Source organism: Myotis brandtii, unplaced genomic scaffold, assembly GCF_000412655.1.
Source record: "Myotis brandtii unplaced genomic scaffold, ASM41265v1 scaffold33, whole genome shotgun sequence".
NCBI lineage: Eukaryota > Metazoa > Chordata > Mammalia > Chiroptera > Vespertilionidae > Myotis > Myotis brandtii.
This window is the reverse complement of record NW_005362713.1, coordinates 2,524,184-2,524,620: the sequence shown is the minus strand read 5'-3', so window position 1 is coordinate 2,524,620 and position 437 is coordinate 2,524,184. Positions and strand designations below refer to the sequence as shown.

At 40.5% G+C, this 437-nt stretch overlaps 1 protein-coding gene and 1 long non-coding RNA gene across 4 annotated transcripts in view; one reads left to right on the top strand and one right to left on the bottom strand.

The window, feature by feature from the left end:
- Window positions 1–437, bottom strand: part of BMPR1A (bone morphogenetic protein receptor, type IA) — a 93,830-nt gene that overhangs the window by 12,761 nt on the left and 80,632 nt on the right. The window lies entirely within an intron of this gene.
- Window positions 407–437, top strand: part of LOC106726911 — an 8,546-nt gene continuing 8,515 nt past the window's right edge. Inside the window, exon 1 of the long non-coding RNA XR_001363051.1 lies at window positions 407–418. This is a non-coding gene — a long non-coding RNA (uncharacterized LOC106726911). The remainder of the gene's footprint in view (window positions 419–437) is intronic.

Genomic DNA, 437 nt, shown 5'->3' with positions numbered 1-437 from the left:
ACCGTCTATTTTGAATGATAGCCTTGCTGGATATAGTAATCTTGGTCTCAGATCCTTGCTTTCCATTATCTTGAGTACTTCATGCCATTCCTTTCTGGCTTGTAGAGTTTCTGATGGGAAATCAGGTGTCAGCCTTATAGGAACTCCTTTGTAGGTAACAGTTTGCTTTTCTCTTGCTGTCTTTAATTTTTGACATTTTAATTATGATGTGTTTGGGCGTGGGTCTGTTTGAGTTCCTCTTGTTTGGGGTTCTCTGTGGTGGGTCTGTTTGGGTTCCTCTTGGGGTTCTCTGTGCCTCCTGAACTTGTGTGACTTTTTCCTTTACCAGGTTAGGGAAATTTTCTACCATTATTTCATCAAACACCTTCTCTATTCCTTTCTCCCTTTTCTGGCACACCTACTATTCTAATATTGTTATGTTTCACATTGTCCCACAG